This window comes from Phyllopteryx taeniolatus, unplaced genomic scaffold (assembly GCF_024500385.1).
Source record: "Phyllopteryx taeniolatus isolate TA_2022b unplaced genomic scaffold, UOR_Ptae_1.2 contig_44, whole genome shotgun sequence".
In the NCBI taxonomy this organism is placed as follows: domain Eukaryota; kingdom Metazoa; phylum Chordata; class Actinopteri; order Syngnathiformes; family Syngnathidae; genus Phyllopteryx; species Phyllopteryx taeniolatus.
The window spans coordinates 26,224-45,710 of NW_026903382.1; the positions used below are offsets into that span (position 1 = coordinate 26,224).

A 19,487-nucleotide genomic window follows, 5' to 3' on the forward strand; every position below is an offset into this window, starting at 1 on the left:
GGAACGGCGGCGGACGCAACCCGTCCGCTCCGAACATCACCCGAGAGACGTTGTGCCTGAGAACTTGTCGGCCTCCTACTTTTCCTCCCTCCATTCTGTCGAATCCACCTGCTCGCGGTGCGGACCGGGCCGGCCGAGCACTTCAAACGTGTTCCAGACACGCAAGTCCAACATTGCGGTCTACTAAAAGTACGGATTAGTGCATATTTGGGTTTATATTAACGAGACCAGGAGTCCTCAGCTATATGCATTTAGTTCTAGAAAGTCTAGAACTAAAAGTATCAAAGTATCTTCATTCATTCATTTTCCACACCGCTTCTCCTCACTAGGGTCGCAGGCGCGCTGGAGCCTATCCCAGCTGACTTCGGGCGAAAGCCGGACTACACCCCGAACTGGTCGCCAGTCAGTCGCAGGGCACATACAGACACGGACAACCGTTCGCACTCACATTCACACCGTCACTGAGTGGGAACTGAACCCACGCTGCCCGCACCAAAGTCAGGCGAGTGCACTACTGCACCATCAGTGACATTATCAAAGTATCACCTTCCAATAAGAGACTGATTACCAAGGTTTGTCGTCATTTCGCCTCGTTAAACTGAAAAACAAATATGACGTGGTGCCCCTCATATCAAATAGATCAAATATCTTGATTCATAACGCTGTAATTTTAAATTACAATAACCCGGAAGTGACGCTAAACGATACAGAAGTCGCAGTGGTCGTTGTGATATTGGTGGTGGAGGAGGGAGTCGTGGTATTGTAGGAGCAAGAGTAGTAGTAGTGATAGCACAGTAAACCCCCGCTATTTTGCAAGTCATGCTTCGCAGTCCGGGTATTTTGGGATTCAGATCGTGCTTTCTAATCAGTCCGGTCATTAAATGACAAAAATAACGGGTGCTAACTTACTGTCATTAAATTCCGTTCTTTTTAATTTCATGACTTCACCCACTCCGAAACTTTAGAGCACGATTCGACAGAACGGCGGCATGTTTACGTCCAACCGTTCGTGCTACCGCTTGCTGGCTAGGCTACATAACATTTTATCGCCTGCAAAGTAAAAGCAAATGTCTTTTGCGGATCAATGACGTCATTGATCGGATCGGCGAATAACAAAGCCGATCAGCATAAAACGCTAAATATTGGCCGTTACCGATCAGCCCGATCAAAATCAGGAGGTCAGGTCGCGGGAGCAGTAGCTTTAGCAGGGTAACCTCCTTCAGATGACATCGTCTGCGCAAGATGTAATCCACCTGCGTGCTTCTACCTCCGCTCTTGTAGGTCTCCCTATGTTCGTGTCTCTTCTGGAAGAAAGTGTTCACTACAGCCATTTGCCTCCTTGTTGCAAAGTCTACCACCATCTGTCCCTCCAAGTTCCTTTCCTGGATGCCGTACTTACCCATCACTTCTTCATCACCCCTATTTCCTTCACCAACATGTCCATTACAATCTGCACCAATCACGACTCTCTCTCTCTCTCTGTCTGGGATGCTCAGAACTAGTTCCAGGATTTCTCTTTCACCTCTAGGTCACATCCTACCTGTGGGGCATAGCCACTAATCACATTACACACAACGCCCTCAATTTCAAGTTTCAGCCTCATCACACGATCTGATACTCTTTTCACCTCCAAGACATTCTTAGCCAACCCTAACCCTTTGAAAATAACCCCGACTCCATTTCTCTTCCCAGCTACACCGTGGTCAAATAATTTCAACCCTGCCCCTAAACTTCTCGCCTTACTGCCTTTCCACCTGGTCTCCTGGACACACAATATATCGACCTTTCTCCTAATCCTCATGTCAACCAACTCCCGAGATTTTCCTGTCATTGTCCCCACATTCAAAGTCCCCACATTCAGTTCTAGGCTCTGTGCTTTCCTCTTCTCTTTCTGCCGAAGAACCCGCTTTCCACCTCTTCTTCTTTTTCGACTTCGACCCACAGTCGCTGAATTTCCAACGGCGCCCTGCAGGTTGACGGCGCCGGTGGCAGACGTCGTTAACCCGGGCCACGACCGATCCGGTATGGAATTCTTTGGATGAACGCTCATATTTGTTTGGCAAACTTTTACGCCGGACGCCCTTCCTGACGCAACCCTCTGCATTTATCCGGGCTTGGGACCGGCCTACAGTTTGCACTGGCTTGTGCCCCCCATAGGGCTGCATTATGGTCCACTCGGACTCGATGACAGGTAATTTTTACTATTACATACGACCATGGGCATGTAAAAACATGCAGAAACACGTACTATAAAGGCGGACGGCGACCACGCTGACGTCACTGCCGCATAGTTTGCCTTTATACTCGAGCGCAACCCACAATTTTGAAAATGTGCTGCAGTTCTCCTCCAATTTGGGGGTGTCGCTACATCTGGTATTGGATAGGACACCACAGGGTGGAGTATCCTCTGCATTTTGTGGGCATTTCCGGGACCAGTTTTTACTTTACTTTCTGTAACAAGGAACAAAGGAACAATGGCGACCCTGGAACAGAGTCTGCTAAAACAAAATGGACCCAGACGACCAGATGATACGTTTAATTATGCTGCAAAATCGACCGAGAGGTCGGCGGCGTAGGTGCTATGTGGAACCGGGAGGAACGCTGATTACATAATCACAGCATGCGACTAAAACGGACCAATCACGAGAGACGGTCTTCGACACGCAGCAACAATTCGTCGGTCTCGTGATGCAATGCAGAAGTTGCCTTGACTCATTTCTCAGTCATTGTCAGAATCATTTCTTTATCAACAGTTATCATCAAATAGTCATATTTAAATTGAAAAACTTGCACTTCACTTATTTCAGTGCTTTTTAAAAAAAAAATAAAAAATTGCATCAGAAAGAGAAAGCTTCGAATTCAAACTGCATCTTTATTTGCCAAGTATGTCCAAAAAACACACAAGGAATTTGTCTCTGGTAGTTGGAGCCGCTTTAGTATGACAACAGACAGTCGATTGACAGAACACTTTGGAGACAGAAAGACATTGACAAAACACCATCTACAAGTGACACATCCCAGGGTGACAAATGAGGAACAAATCAGCATATATCAAAAAATTTTCATTGTGTTTGCTGTAGGAGGTGGCAATGGGAGGCCACTCCCTTCTACAAGTCAAGGTTTGCTGATATCTTGCATACTCGAAAAACTGGATGCAATTAATAATCACCAAAAGGCAATAATCGTCAAACATATTCCGAAACATAACCATTATTGCTGTACTGTGATCATGTGTGCTGGGGTGCCATGCATTCAAATTGGGGAGACTGGCAGGGGGCAATGATGACTCGCAACCCATTGCCAACTACAACAGCAATCAGAATGAGAAAAAGTGTTTGTCGTCTCGTTACTTTTGCTTTTGTTTTTGGAAGTTTGCGCTACGTGGTGAGTTCCAGTGTGTATCCTCCAAAATAAAAGCTCATGTGCTTAAACCACGAAGTCGATGTAAAAACTCAATTAACTTTACCAAGTAGAAAACAAATTGTGATAAAACGCTACCCCTTACAATTTTAACGATGCTATCTTTTAATTGAAGCCAAACATTAACTGAAAATTAACTGTTTGCATTTTCCATATATTTTAAATCAAAGTCAAAGGCATTGTTAGCCCTCAAAAAAGAGAAGAAGAAGAAAAAAGAAAAGTAAATAATGAAACAGTGTCAGCGGTTCTGCAAAAAAATGAGGACAAAAGGGGCAAAACGTTTGCAGCTGTTGTTAATGCTGATGAATGTATCGTGGAAAACTGAATTTCAGTAGTTTAATTCAAAGGGTAAAGGTCAATAGGTCAGCGAGGCGCTGACCTATTGGATGAACCAGCCGTGATCGAGCGAGCTTGTTAGCTCACTAACAGCTTGCGGGCTTGCGAACAGAATAAACAGTCAACTTACCATTAAGTGTCTCTGTTGTGTGGATCTACGCACGGCGTACGGAGTGAGGCTGTGGAATACTGGACGGACCTAAAGCTGGTCCACCCGTCCGTGAGTCCACTATAGCGGCTAACAGATACTAGCCGCTAGTAGCAGGCTAATTCACACGGGGAGCCGTTCAAATCCCCGTCGGCTCGCTCCGTGCGTCGCATAACACTTTAGGGATGATGCTTTTTTTTCGGGTTGTAGGTGATAGCTAGATTAGCTCGACCAGGGGTCCCCACACTTTTTTAACATGCGAGCTACCTACAAAATGACCAAGTCAAAATGATCTACCTAATATAAAATTGCAAAACATACATTTATGTTTAAATATATTGAGAATTCTTGATATGAACCATATATGGAAGTGTACCTTGCATACCCATATTGCTGAACACAACAATTTTTTTGTCCTTACCTTACTCTGATGACTTGCACTGAATGGAATCAGCCAGTGATGCATAATCCGCTGCTGACAGCTAGCCTCAAGCACACTTCCAAATGATCATCAGTCATGGTGAAACGGTACTTGGACTTGATGATCTTCATGTGAGAAAAGGCTGACTCGCATAAATAAGTTGAGCCGAATAATGCAGTCAAACAGGTTGCACATTTCCTCATGTTGGGGTACTTCTCCTCTGTGAATAAGCACCAGAACTGTCCACGAGCTTTGGACTTCAGCGCAATATCGGCTTGTAATGTCAAAATCTCCTCCTCTACTCCAGTAGAATTGAGGTCAAAGAGTGTTGCCATTTTTGATGCGAGTGAAACAACCCCAGCATCTTCCTGAAAAGGGTAACACATGAACGTAGCGATTGGCTCGAGTAATGCAAAGTCTTGAAATCGTTTGTCAAACTCTGACAGACAATTATCAATCTGTTCTGTGTAGCGTACGCTGTCAAACTGCACACATGATTTCCCTTGCGTCTCCAACTCCGACACTAGGTTTTTGAAGTTTGCCAAATCGTGGCGCTGGAGCTTTGAGGAGAAATTTCACATTTTTAGTTTGAAAGCATTAATTGAGCTTATCATATTGATCACAGTTTTATCTTTTCCTTGCAGCTCTAGGTTCAGTTCATTCAGCATGTTGGTCACATCAGTTAAAAATGCTAATTGGCTATATTCTGCATATTTAGCTTCACTGAAAGAGGTCTCGAAATCTTTGCAGGAATTTCCCTCGACTGAGCCATCTGACATCAGTGTGCAACAATAACTCAGAGTAGTCACTGTCAGCGTTATCCAGATGTGCACGGAAAAGAGATCTGGCGCGAATAGAAAAGGCGATCTTCGTTGCTAAATCCATTATTTCCTTCATGTTGAGCATTTTCGCTGGAAAAAGCGTCATCCTCCCTGCACTTGGCAATAAATCCATTCAAGCGGCCAACCATCGCTGGTGCTCCATCCGTGGTGATGGACACCAATTTGAACAGTGGGAGCAGAGTTTTCTCCATAAAGTTTTTAAAAGACTGAAATATGTCCTCTCCTCGAGTGTTCTCTTTCATGGTTAGGACCGTTAACAACTCCTCTTTTGCGGTCATATCAGAAAACACCATCCGAATAAAAATGCACAACTGCGCTGTGTCACTCACGTCCGTAGACTCGTCCAGCTGCAGTGAGAAGCACTCGCAGGTTGCAATATCCTTCCAGTTGCTGGGTCAGATCCTCAGCTATGGTTTCACAGCGCTGTGTGACTGTCATTCTTGATAGTTGGAGAGCTCTGATCGAGGACAGTATTTCCGCTCAGTTTTCCAAGTCTTGGAACAACGAGTCCGCTGCTTCAACGAATGGTTCTTTCACCATCTCTCCATCTTGGAAGGATTTCTTGTTCTTAACGATTAAGTGGCTCACAGCCTTTGCTTTCGAAGTTCGCTGCATGAAAAATTATGACTGCCCGGACAATTGGGATTTTAATTCCTTTATCTTTTTCCTTCTCAGCTCGCTTTTCAGAATCAGAATCAGAATCAGAATCATCTTTATTTGCCAAGTATGTCCAAAACACACAAGGAATTTGTCTCCGGTAGTTGGAGCCGCTCTAGTACAACAGACAGTCAATTTACAGAACACTTTGGAGACATAAAGACATTGACAAAAAACAACAACAAACAATTGTGCAAAAAGATGCAGAGTCCTCCAGCACTTAGAGCAGTTCGAATGGCTAATATCGCAATAGTCCGGTGCAATGACCATTGTGCAAAGGGTGCTGAGACTTCAAGGAGTGTATGCGGTTTAAAGTGACGAGTAGTGCGATAATCTGGGACAATGGTTGTGCAAATGTTACAGATACTCCTCAATCAGTGTGCAAATGGAGCAGATGCTACTCTGGCATGAGTGGCCAGTATATGCAAATAGTGCAGCATGGCGAGACAACTACAGTGAGTGCACGAGTAATACATAATTGGCCCCACAGAAATGTGACAACGAACTCAAGTCAAAAAATTGCCAGCTTGTTGTAATGGAATTATAGGTTAGCTGTTTAAGAAGTTGATTGCAAGAGGGAAGAAGCTGTTGGAATGTCTACTAGTTCTAGTTTGCATTGATCGGTAGCGCCTACCTGAGGGAAGGAGCTGGAAGAGCTGGTGATCGGGGTGCGGAGGGTCTGAGAGGATTTTGCACGCCCTTGTCTTAGTTCTGGCAGCGTGCGAGTCCTCAAGGGTGGGTAGGGGGGGTACCGACAATCCTTTCAGCAGTTTTGATTGTCCGTTGCAGTCGGAGTTTGTCCTTTTTTGTAGCAGCACCAAACCAGACTGTGATGGAAGAACACAGGACTGATTCGATGACCGCTGTGTAGAACTGTCTCAGCAGCTCCGGTGGCAGGCCGTGCTTTCTCAGAAGCCGCAGGAAGTACATCCTCTGCTGGGCCTTTTTGAGGACGGAGTTGATGTTGGTCGCCCACTTCAGGTCCTGAGAGATTGTAATTCCCAGGAACTTGAAGGTCTCGACGGTTGACACAAGGCAGCTGGACAACGTGAGGGGCAGCTGTGCTTAAGGATGCCTCCTGAAGTCCACGATCCTCTCTACAGTCTTGAGCGTGTTCAGCTCCAGGTTGTGTCGGCCGCACCACAGCTCCAGCCGCTCCGCTTCCTGTCGATATGCAGTCTCGTCACCGTCCTTGATGAGGCCGATGACAGTGGTGTCATCTGCAAACTTCAGGAGTTTGACAGTCGGGTTCGCTGAGGTGCAGTCGTTCGTGTAGAGAGAGAAGAGCAGCGGAGAAAGGACACAACCTTGGGGCGCCCCATTGCTGATGCTGCGTGTGGATGAGGTGGCCTCCCCCAGCCTGACCTGCTGTGTCCTGCCCGTCAGAAAGCTGTAAATCCACTGGCAGATGGCAGGTGAGACGCTGAGCTGGAGAAGCTTGGATGAAAGGAGTTCAGGGATGATGGTGTTGAACGCTGAGCTGAAGTCCACGAACAGGATCCTCGCGTAGGTCCCTGCACTGTCGAGGTGTTCTAGGATGAAGTGCAGTCCCATGTTGACTGCATCATCCGCAGATCTGTTCGCTTGGTAGGCAAACTGCAGGGGGTCCAGCAGGGGACCTGTGACACTCTTGAGGTGGTCCAGCACGAGACGTTCAAAGGACTTCATGACCACAGATGTCAAAGCGACAGGCCTGTAGTCATTCAGACCCGAGATTGCAGGTTTCTTGAGGACTGGAATGATGGTGGAGCGTTTGAAACAGGATGGAACTTCGCACATTTCCAGAGATCTGTTGAAGATCTGAGTGAAGACTGGAGCGAGCTAGTCCGCGCAGACTTTGAGGCAGGATGGGGACACGTGGTCCGGGCCTGCCGCTTTGTTAATCTTTTGTTGTTTGAAGATGCGTCTCACATCCTGTTCATGGATGGTTAACGCAGAGGTCAGAGGTGTGATTGTGGTCGCGGGTGCGGCCGGGTGGGTGTTTGGTGTGAAACTGTCCTTTTCAAATCTGCAGTAGAAGGTATTCAAGTCGTTTCGTGTGCACATGAAGCATCAAGACATGGACCATGACTCGAACCAATGACCGAAGCGTTACGATGTTATGAAGCTTCATCTTGTCATTACTAACTGGTTCTACTAATCAGAGCAAACCCATGTATGCTAGAAATTACATCATACTGCAGTACCATAGCGTCATATGATGCACACTCCAGCTTTAACAATGAGCAACATTCTCATTATTTTGAAACAATGACCAGGAGAGTGCGCGAACGCAGTCCCCCACTACCAGAAATTATGCATGAGGATGGAGCTGCCAGGCAAGAGAGATAGAGGAAGATCAAAGCGAAGGATGATGGATGTCGTGAGGGAAGACCAGGGCAGTTGGTGTTCGAGAGGAGGATGCAGGAGATAGGCTTACATGGAAAAGGATGACGCGCTGTGGCAACCCCTAAAGGGACAAGCCCAAAGGAAAAGAAGAAGAAGAAGAAAAGAAGAATTCTTCTTTTCTTCTTCTTTTCTCGTGTTTTTGGTCAAGTGATCCACATCGATACAATAGAATGCGGAAATAAACGTATATATTTTTAGCCGTGTTTGAACAGTCTTAAACATCCAATGAATGATGAGTTATTTGTAATAACAATCGGTTGTTGGTAACATTTTGTGGCCACAAGGAGAATAGCTGTTTACTCCCTTGCCTCGCTCAACTACTTCCTGTTTCCTGCTTTGGTAACTAACAGTAGGACTCTAGCGCCATCGTCGTAGAGGAGGCAAATTACAACCCTTCCACTAATTTGGTTACACAACGTTCCAGTTTGTCGTGTGGTGTGTTAATAATCGAAAAAAAACATGCCATCAAAAGACATGCATCTTCTTCTTCTTTTCCTTTGGGCTTGTCCCGTTAGGGGTCGCCACAGCGCGTCATCCTTTTCCATGTAAGCCTATCTCCTGCATCCTCCTCTCGAACACCAACTGCCATCATGTCTTCCCTCACGACATCCATCAACCTTCTCTTTGGTCTTCCTCTAGCTCTCTTGCCTGGCAGCTCCATCCTCATCATCCTTCTACCAATATACTCACTATTTCTCCTCTGGACGTGTCCAAACCATTGAGGTTTGCTCTCTCTAACTTTGTCTCCAAAACATCGAACCTTGGCTGTCCCTCTGATGAGCTCATTTCTAATTTTATCCAACCTGGTCACTCCAAGAGCGAATCTCAACATCTTCATTTCTGCCACCTCCAGCTCTGCTTCCTGTTGTCTCTTCAGTGCCACTGTCTCTAATCCGTACATCATGGCTGGCCTCACCACTGTTTTATAAACTTTGCCCTTCATCCTAGCAGAGACTCTTCTGTCACATAACACACCTGACACCTTCCTCCACCCATTCCAACCTGCTTGGACCCGTTTGTTCACTTCCTGACCACACTCACCATTGCTCTGGACTGTTGACCCCAAGTATTTAAAGTCCTCCACCCTTGCTATCTCTTCTCCCTGTAGCCTCATTCTTCCCCCACCACTCCTCTCATTCATGCACATATATTCTGTTTTACTTCGGCTAATCTTCATTCCTCTTCTTTCCAGTGCATGCCTCCATCTTTCTAACTGTTCCTCCAGCTGCTCCCTGCTTTCACTGCAGATCACAATGTCATCTGCAAACATCATGGTCCACGGGGATTCCAGTCTAACCTCATCTGTCAGCCTATCCATCACCACTGCAAAAAGGAAGGGGCTCAGGGCTGAACCCTGATGCAGTCCCACATCCACCTTAAATTCTTCTGTCACACCTACAGCACACCTCACCGCTGTTCTGCTGCCCTCGTACATGTCCTGTATTATTCTAACATACTTCTCTGCCACTCCAGACTTCCGCATGCAGTACCACAGTTCTTCTCTGGGTTCTCTGTCATAGGCTTTCTCTAGATCTACAAAGACACAATGTAGCTCGTTCTGACCTTCTGTGTACTTTTCCATCAACATCCTCAAGGCAAATAATGCATCTGTGGTACTCTTTCTAGGCATGAAATCATACTGTTGCTCGCAAATACTCACTTCTGTCCTGAGTCTAGCCTTCACTACTCTTTCATATAACTTCATTGAGTGGCTCATCAACTTTATTCCTCTATAGTTCCCGCAGCTCTGCACATCACCTTTGTTCTTAAAAATGGGCACCAGCACACCTTTCCTCCATTCCTCAGGCATCTTCTCACACACTAGAATTCTATTGAACAAGCTGGTCAAAAACTCCACAGCCACCTCTCCTAAATGCTTCCATACCTCCACAGGAACGTCATAAGGACCAACTGCCTTTCCATTTTTCATCCTCTTTAATGCCTTTCTAACTTCCCCCTTACTAATCATTGCCACTTCCTGGTCCACCACACTTGCCTCTTCTACTCTCCCTTCTCTCTCATTTTCCTCATTCATCAATTCCTCGAAGTATTCTTTCCATCTATCTAGCACACTACTGGCACCAGTCAACATATTTCCATCTCTATCCTTAATCACCCTAACCTGCTGCACATCCTTCCCATTTCTATCCCTCTGTCTGACCAACCTGTATAGATAATTTTGTCCTTCTTTAGTGTCCAACCTGGCATACATGTCATCATTGAGTTATGCATGCAAACCGAAAGGAAAAAACACACACAAGCATTCTACGCACAATTGTGACTGTTCTCGCTCTGCTTACGGCAGGATGTTTAGTCTCAAAATAAATACCAAATGCCATTTTTTTGGGAGGAACGTGGCAACAACCCACCGCCTGATGAAAATTAAAAAAAGCGTGGGAGTCTATGCGCATCGTCGGCCTTTTTCCTGACGAACTGAGGCGACGTGATAACGAGGCTGTAAAGCGTTAAGTGTCAGTGATAAAGTCTGCTAATGACGCCGGGAGCTGCAGACTACATATAAATCAGACATTTTTCTTTATCTTTCTTTTTTTTAAGGGGGAAAAATATAATCTGGAGACGTCGCATGCATAAAACATGTCGGTGTGTTTCCACTTGCAAAAGCTTAGTGTTTACGCTCGCTCTCGTTAGCGACAACACCTCGCTAACGTCAAGATGGTTGTCCTGTAGCACAGTGGATTTTAGTACATTTGTGTTTATTTTAGGGTAGATTGTTGTTTTATTTCAGAGTATATGGTTCTCTTTAGATTCTTGCTCTGTTTAAGAGTAGATTATTCTTCTATTTCAACGTAGATAATTATGTTTGCAGTGGATATTTGTTCTATTTCTCTGTATTTTCTTGTTTCCGATTAGATTGTTGTTCTGTTAACAGTGCTCTTTTGAATACATTATTGTTTACGCCATCTTTTTTTCTTGTATTATCCGGGGCTTGCTTCGAGTTGTCAGCGATCACCATCGACGTCAATGCCTTTGCTCGTCTTTAAGAAGTCATAGTTTCTTTATATTGGACCTCGCAGCCCGACCCGCCCCCCCCCAAAAAAAATAACTCCAATTAGAGTCCCCAGAAAAGTGACCGGAGGCCAGATTGAATGTCCGGCGCAATTGGACGCGCATACTTCTCTGCCACTCCAGACTTCCACATGCAGTACCACAGTTACTCTCTGGGTACTCTGTCATAGGCTTTCTCTAGATCTACAAAGACACAATGTAGCTCGTTCTGACCTTCTCTGTACTTGTCCATCAACATCCTCAAGGAAAATAATGCATCTGTGGTACTCTTTCTAGGCATGACACCATACTGTTGCTCGCAAATACTCACTTCTGTCCTGAGTCGAGCCTCCACTACTCTTTCCCAAAACTTCATTGTGTGGCTCATCAACTTTATTCCTCTATAGTTCCCAGAGCTCTGCACAACACCTTTGTTCTTAAAAATGTCCACCAGCACACTTTTCCTCCCTTCCTCAGGCATCTTCGACAAATGACTGAGAACTATGTGAATTTGTTGGGTAGCCCCTCACTTACATTCTGGTCCTGTAGATGTTTATAATTTACATAGCCACTCCCACCACACTTCAGTTGTACAGCCGGGTCCACGACCCCCTGTCCTGCAGGCTTCCACTCCTGTCCCTGTCCTGTCCAATCCCGTCCTATCTTGTTGTATCCTTACCTCGCAGGGTGGAGCACAACTGACCCATACAACACTCGATTCTGCGTAATTGTACTATATTACATCATCCATCCATCCATCCATTCTCTACCGCTTATCCGGGTCGGGTCGCGGGGGCAGTAGCTTCAGCAGGGACGCCCAGACTACCCTCTCCCCAGCCACTTCATCCAGCTCTTCCGGGGGGATCCCGAGGCGTTCCCAGGCCAGCCGAAGGATGTAGTCTCTCCAGCGCGTCCTGGGTCGTCCCCGGGGTCTCCTCCCGGTGGGACATGCCCGGAACACCTCACCAGGGAGGCGTCCGGGAGGCATCCGAATCAGATGCCCCAGCCACCTCATCTGGCTCCTCTCAATGCGGAGGAGTAGCGGCTCTACTCTGAGATCCTCTCGGATGACCGAGCTTCTCACCCTATCTCTAAGGGAGAGCCCGGACACCCTGCGGAGGAAACTCATTTCGGCCGCTTGTATCCGGGATCTTGTTCTTTCGGTCACGACCCACAGCTCATGACCATAGGTGAGGGTAGGAACGAAGATCGACCGGTAAATTGAGAGCTTCGCCTTTCGGCTTAGCTCTTTCTTTACCACAACGGACCGATACAAAGTCCGCATCACTGCAGACGCTGCACCGATCCGCCTGTCGATCTCCCGTTCCATTCTTCCCTCACTCGTGAACAAGACCCCAAGATACTTGAATTCCTCCACTTGGGGCAGGATCTCATCCCCGACCTGGAGATGGCATGCCACCCTTTCCCGACTGAGGACCATGGTCTCAGATTTGGAGGTGCTGATTCTCATCCCAGCCGCTTCACACTCAGCTGCGAACTGCTCCAATGAGAGTTGGAGGTCACGGCTTGATGAAGCCAACAGAACCACATCATCTGCAAAAAGCAGAGATGCAATACTGAGGCCACCAAACCGGACCCCCTCTACGCCTCGGCTGCGCCTAGAAATTCTGTCCATAAAAGTTATGAACAGAATCGGCGACAAAGGGCAGCCTTGGCGGAGTCCAACCCTCACCGGGAACGAGTTCGACTTACTGCCGGATATGCGGACCAAACTCTGACTCCGGTCATACAGGGACCGAACAGCCCGTATCAGGGGGTTCGGTACCCCATACTCCCGAAGCACTCTCCACAGGACTCCCCGAGGGACACGGTCGAACGCCTTCTCCAAGTCCACAAAACACATGTAGACTGGTTGGGCGAACTCCCATGCACCCTCGAGGACCCTGCCGAGGGTGTAGAGCTGGTCCACTGTTCCACGGCCAGGACGAAAACCACACTGCTCCTCCTGAATCTGAGATTCGACTTCCCGACGGACCCTCCTCTCCAGCACCCCTGAATAGACCTTACCAGGGAGGCTGAGCAGTGTGATCCCCCTGTAGTTGGAACACACCCTCCGGTCCCCCTTCTTAAAAAGGGGGACCACCACCCCAGTCTGCCAATCCAGAGGCACTGTCCCCGATGTCCACGCGATGTTGCAGAGGCGTGTCAACCAGGACAGCCCCACAACATCCAGAGCCTTTAGGAACTCCGGGCGAATCTCATCCACCCCCGGGGCCCTGCCACCGAGGAGCTTTTTAACTACCTCGGTGACCTCAAACCCAGAGATAGGAGAGCCCGCCTCAGAGAACCCACACTCTGCTTCCCCATGGGAAGGCGTGTCGGTGGAATTGAGGAGGTCTTCGAAGTATTCTCCCCACCGACTCACAACGTCCCGAGTCGAGGTCAGCAGCGCCCCATCCCCACTATACACAGTGTTGGTGGTGCACTGCTTTCCTCTCCTGAGACGTCGGATGGTGGACCAGAATTTCCTCGAAGCCGTCCGGAAGTCTTTCTCCATGGCCTCACCGAACTCCTCCCATGCCCGGGTTTTTGCTTCAGCGACCACCAGAGCTGCATTCCGCTTGGCCAGCCGGTACCCATCAGCTGCCTCAGGAGTCCCACAGGCCAAAAGGGCCCGATAGGACTCCTTCTTCAGCTTGACGGCATCCCTCACCGTTGGTGTCCACCAACGGGTTCGGGGATTGCCGCCACGACAGGCACCGACCACCTTACGGCCACAGCTCCGGTCGGCCGCCTCAGCAATGGAGGCGCGGAACATGGTCCACTCGGACTCGATGTCCCCCGCCTCCCCCGGAACATGAGCAAAGTTCTGTCGGAGGTGGGAGTTGAAACTCCTTCTGACAGGGGATTCTGCCAGACGTTCCCAGCAGACCCTCACAATACGTTTGGGCCTGCCACGTCGGACCGGCATCTTCCCCCACCATCGGAGCCAACTCACCACCAGGTGGTGATCAGTTGACAGCTCCGCCCCTCTCTTCACCCGAGTGTCCAAGACATGCGGCCGCAAGTCCGATGACACGACCACAAAGTCGATCATCGAACTGCGACCTAGGGTGTCCTGGTGCCAAGTGCACGTGTGGACACCCTTATGCTTGAACATGGTGTTCGTTATGGACAATCCGTGACGAGCACAGAAGTCCAATAACAGAACACCGCTCGGGTTCTGATCGGGGGGGCCGTTCCTCCCAATCGCGCCCTTCCAGGTCTCACTGTCATTGCCCACGTGAGCATTGAAGTCCCCCAACAGAACAATGGAGTCCCCAGCGGGAGCGCTCTCCAGCACCCCCTCCAAGGACTCCAAAAAGGGTGGGTACTCTGAACTGCTGTTTGGTGCATAGGCACAAACAACAGTCAGGACCCGTCCCCCCACCCGAAGGCGGAGGGAGGCTACCCTCTCGTCCACCGGGGTGAACCCCAACGTACAGGCGCCGAGCCGGGGGGCAATAAGTATACCCACACCTGCTCGGCGCCTCTCACCATGGGCAACTCCAGAGTGGAAGAGAGTCCAACCCCTCTCGAGAGGACTGGTACCAGAGCCCCAGGTGTGTGTGGAGGCGAGTCCGACTATATCGAGTCGGAACTTCTCGACCTCACACACCAGCTCGGGCTCCTTCCCTGCCAGAGAGGTGACATTCCACGTCCCTAGAGCCAGCTTCTGTAGCCGGGGATCGGATCGCCAAGGTCCCCGCCTTCGGCCACCGCCCAGCTCACACTGCACCCGACCCCTATGGCCCCTCCCACAGGTGGTGAGCCCATGGGAAGGGGGACCCACGTTACCCTTTCGGGCTGTGCCCGGCCGGACCCCATGGGTGCAGGCCCGGCCACCAGGCGCTCGCCTTCGAGCCCCACCACCAGGCCTGGCTCCAGCGGGGGGCCCCGGTGGCCCGCGTCCGGGCAAGGGAAAACGAAGTCCATTGTTTGTCGTCATCATTAGGGGTCTTTGAGCCGTGCTTTGTCTGGTCCCTCACCTAGGACCTGTTTGTCATGGGTGACCCTACCAGGGGCATAAAGCCCCAGACAACTTAGCTCCTAGGATCACTGGGACACACAAACCCCTCCACCACGACAAGGTGACGGCTCAAGGAGGGGTAGATGGATACTTAAGATAAGTAATAGTAAGTAATAAGATAAGAAATAAAAAGCCAAAAAATGACAAGGAACAGGTTCTTCAGGTTGAGAAACTCACTGAAGATTGTCAATGACCTGGCTGTAACAGAGGAAAGACATTATTTGGAGAGTCAGGCCTCTTCTGGACAGAGTAAGGCGAGGCTGCCTTAGCTTCCCGAAACCAGGAAAAGTCTGCATCGATGAGCAAATGATCCCTTTTACAGGCCGCTGTCCCATCAGGCAATTTGTTCCATGTAAGCCATACCCTACAGACTTAAAGGTATTTGTCCTTGCTTCTCCTGATGTTGGACCGTATATCAAGGGAAGAATACATTTGCTGGTCAAAGGTTGAGAATTGGGGCAGCGGCAGTACTACGCAGGGTTGAAACTGTTCCCACAGGAAGTCCGCTGTACTTCGACCGCTACTTCATGTAAATTAACCACATGGATGAATTGCTGACCAAGGGCCTTCCGGCAATTGAGACCATAACAAAAAAACGTGTCCCAAAGCCATGTCGGTTGACTGATGACAAAAAATTGAAAAGAGAAGGGACGGGATCGTCAGTGATGATAGTCAGGAGAAGTCCAGAGTTGGCAATAACAAATTGGTTTGACAACAAGCCAGTTTTGATGGCTTCTACTGCACACGGGAAAAATCCTGAAGATGTCTGCATCAGATGGTCGAACAAAGACAAAGACCAGATCCAGGTCCAAGTGAGTAGACCCGCATTCATCAAGGAGTACAATGACAACATGGGTGGTGTGGACCTCTGTGCTCATTCGGTGAATACTGAGCTTTTATCGCATGGCAAGCAGAACCAAGAAATGGACCATGCGTGTGATTACTTATTTCTTTGATGTTGCCATTACAAATTCCTGGATCCAGTACAAGTCTGACATCAAAGTGCTTAACCGATCCGAAAAAAACTGAACAGTTCCTGGACTTGAAACTGCATCAGGCAAATGGCCTGCTGAACTACCTAGATCCTGACAATGCTGACAAGAGGGTAGAGGAGCATGAGGTAAGTGAAGAAGAGAATTCCACAACGAGAATCATCGTTAAGAAAATATGGGGCCAGGCACTTGCCAGAAATGGAAGACTGCAACCAATCAGAGAGGTGCCTAAACCAAGGTTTCAAGGGCAAAACATACATGCGATGCATAAGTTGCAAGATGTTCCTCTGCCTTACAAAGAAGAGAAACTGCTTCCTGGAGTACCATAACTAAGAACTTATTCATGAAGAAAAGAGGAAGCTGAGGAGAAGCAAACACATTGAAACCTGTGCTCCTTAGGCCTCCTGACTTGAAAGGACAAACATGTTAAAGCTCAAGTCTGTATGATATAATAGCCTTTTTGTTTCACAGTTGAACAGAAACACAGGCCAAATGTGCTGTTTTTTTAAAAAAAAAAGATTGATATTTTTGATTTCATTTCAGCCTGTTATAATTTTGTTGTGTTATGGTAAAATCGTTCTGCTGTCAACTACAGTAGACATGCTATAAAATCAAAATTAAAAATGTTTTTTTTTAAATATCTAAATTGTGAGTTGTTGTTTTTGCTCCAAGGAGTCAGGAAATCACAATATAAATCAATTGAAAGACACTTTTTTTCCTTGATTCTCAGGAGGATATAGCGCATTTCATACACAAGCTAACTTAATGTGCTTTACATGACTAAAAGCATTTGAAAACAGGAACAAAACAGCTTATAAACATTTAAGCCATGTTAAATTACCCACAACTCCATCACTATGGAATACAGAGTGTTCATTTTCATTAACCAATGATCAGTGAAAAGCGCGAACACAGTCCCCCACAACCAGAAATTATGCAGTCGAGATTCTCACATTTGGGGAATTCGCAGAGATCAGTACAACCAGAGTGCAATGGTTGAGCCTCACCCTGGGTGAACCACATTCTTGATCATGGTGTCTCCCCTGCCAGTTAAGTATGAGTTGGACTGGGCACGAGCACACAAGTCATTCACGCGCACGCTATCTCAAGCGACGGTGTCATCATGAGCATGTGAACAACCACACCCACAACGGAACATACGCTAGATGAAACGCTACTGTGTGCTAATACATGAAGAAATATGCTTCTTATTTGAGAATTTCAGTTTAAATTGAGACAGTAAATTTATACCCATAATGCACAGCGGCAATGAGAGACGATAAAATAACTTGAAAGTTGGGTCATTCACACCCAGAAACATATGAACCACCCATTCGGGGTACACCCTGAACTGGTTGCCAGCCAATCGCAGGGCACATGCAAACAAACAACCATTCGCACTCACATTCACACCACCGTGCTGCCATGATTTAACTAATTAAAGAAAATCGAAAAACATAATTGGACTTGAAGAAAATAATGCATTCGTCCAGTCGAATGTCAGACACTGATAACACTTTCGGGTACAACAGTTTGATGTGCGTATCAAAACGCTACTGCCACCTACTGTGACCTATTGCGCATGACAACCTTGGCAAACACTCAAGCAGGCTAGCGTGGTCTTAACAGTGGTTGTCAACTGTCACCCGCATGTTACTAATGTAAAGTCGCGACCCACTTTCATATAAATTGAGAATAATAAATTACTTTGTTTAAAAATAGCCTCTGAAAACATTTACAGTATATTATATTTGTAAATGCCGTTTCAGATGAGTTTGCTGTACCACCAAAGTCATATTGCTTGCCATGACATCCACCAGCCAGGCAGGGCTGCACTGTAGTTGTTTACAGAGGAAACTCGCGGCTCGAGAACAAGGAAGCAACATTTCTTATCACTTTTCAACTATGCTCCACGTGGGAAACTAATACGCCACTGTACTGCACCCAAAATGGAAATAACAATACAACATACTGTACAGACTACAAACTTGCTTACCATGTTGTGCATTATGCAATTTCAAAGCATATGACTGAGAGATACACACTTGTTTCAACCATTTAGTGGGGGTGCACCGCTCCTGGAGGTACTGCAATACCAGATCGATGCGTGGAGTGGACAGAGCAAGCCCCAATTCCATCTCCCAGTTCCAAAAATCAATTTAATATATGGTCCCCAGATAGAGGACATATCAGATATTAAACTGATAAGAACAGATACTACACTTGATCTTAGCCAAAAGGCCGAGAAGCGATGCCAACATAACGCCAGAAAAGACGACCTCATTCTCCAGCCTACAAGCCAAAGTTATGGTGGCACATATCGACATGATAATCACAGATGAGTCACATATGGACACGCCAAACAACAATTATGAAACGAATGTCAACTGTGTTGTTTTTCAACGTTTATATCGAAATAATGTTGTCAGATGCCCGTGTTCCTTGGTCACGTGGTCCACGTCGATCCAATAGAATGCGGAGATTAACGCATATATGTATATGCCGTGTATTAAGTCTTAAACAACAAAAGAAATAATGAGTTATTTGTAATAACAATCGGTTGCTGGTATTATGTTGTGGCCACAAGCTGAATAGCTGTTTGCTCAACATTTTGACGAAAAAACATCAATGGCCTTGCCTCGCTCAACTACTTCCTGTTTCCTGCTTCAGGAAGTGGTTCAGAATTTGGAACGATGGGTGACCCTTCGACACAGCAATAGAGACCCTGTCAAGCAGCTCCATGAAAATTTGGGTTTATGGTTTGCCATTCTCCAAACGTGTGTTGACAAACACATTACACAAGCTGTCATAGTGGTACATCTCAATAAATTATAATAGTATCAAAAGCTTAATTTAGTGAAGTAGTTCAATTCAAAAAGTGAAACTCATATAGAGATGCACCACACACACTGAAATATTTCATTTTTTTATACATGAATAATTTGAGGATTGTAGCTTAAAGCTAATGATAGCTCCAAATTCACCACCTCTAGAATCTAGAATATAATTTAAAAAATTTTAATGTAGAATTTAGGCAGGAATTTGCCCTCTGAAAAGTATTTTCCCAAGTGTTTAAAGAATCTCTATGTATGAGTACTGAAATCAATTGTGTTTTCTATTTTTTTTTTTAGATTTACCTGTATATGATTACTACCATTACCAGTTACACAGACAGAGTACGTTGAAACAATATTTTATTTTTTCATGTCGACACAATATTTGATCAAACATTTTTTTGTCATTCATA

At 46.9% G+C, this 19,487-nt stretch overlaps 2 non-coding genes across 2 annotated transcripts; both read right to left on the reverse strand.

The window, feature by feature from the left end:
- Positions 1-17,134: 17,134 nt before the first annotated feature.
- Positions 17,135-17,298, reverse strand: LOC133473755 (U1 spliceosomal RNA). The gene has a single exon (XR_009787231.1). It is a non-coding gene; the product is annotated as a U1 spliceosomal RNA (small nuclear RNA).
- Positions 17,299-18,302: 1,004 nt separating this feature from the next.
- On the reverse strand, positions 18,303-18,493 carry LOC133473756 (U2 spliceosomal RNA). Its single transcript, XR_009787232.1, has one exon. It is a non-coding gene; the product is annotated as a U2 spliceosomal RNA (small nuclear RNA).
- Positions 18,494-19,487: the final 994 nt, after the last annotated feature.